Source organism: Colobus angolensis, unplaced genomic scaffold (assembly GCF_000951035.1).
Source record: "Colobus angolensis palliatus isolate OR3802 unplaced genomic scaffold, Cang.pa_1.0 Scaffold386, whole genome shotgun sequence".
NCBI lineage: Eukaryota > Metazoa > Chordata > Mammalia > Primates > Cercopithecidae > Colobus > Colobus angolensis.
The window spans coordinates 2,369,903-2,370,241 of NW_012117221.1; the positions used below are offsets into that span (position 1 = coordinate 2,369,903).

Here is a 339-nt window from a genome sequence, read left to right on the forward strand (position 1 = left end):
TTGCCTCTGCCATCCATATGCAGGTAGTACTCATGATGTTTCCAAAGAGATTTCCTATGAGATACAGTGAAGAGAGTGATGCTGACCTTTCAACAATGACTGTAAATGTAGCCTTCCACGTCGACACTAACTGCACTTGTGCATTCGTCCAAAATGGCAAACTGGGGTTTATGATAAAATAATCTTGCCATTGCCATTCTTTGCTTTTCTCCACCACTTAGTACATCCATCCAATCCTGAATATTGTCCCAGCCTCCTTCACGTTCAAGGATATGACCCAACTGGACGTTGTCTAAGTATTCCTTCAGTACTAAGTCAGATATTCCCTTCCTTTTCTGA

General features: G+C 41.9%; 1 pseudogene; it reads right to left on the bottom strand.

Annotated features, from left to right (window-relative positions):
* Positions 1–89: 89 nt before the first annotated feature.
* The window catches only part of LOC105520725, a 2,015-nt pseudogene continuing 1,765 nt past the window's right edge, over positions 90–339 (bottom strand).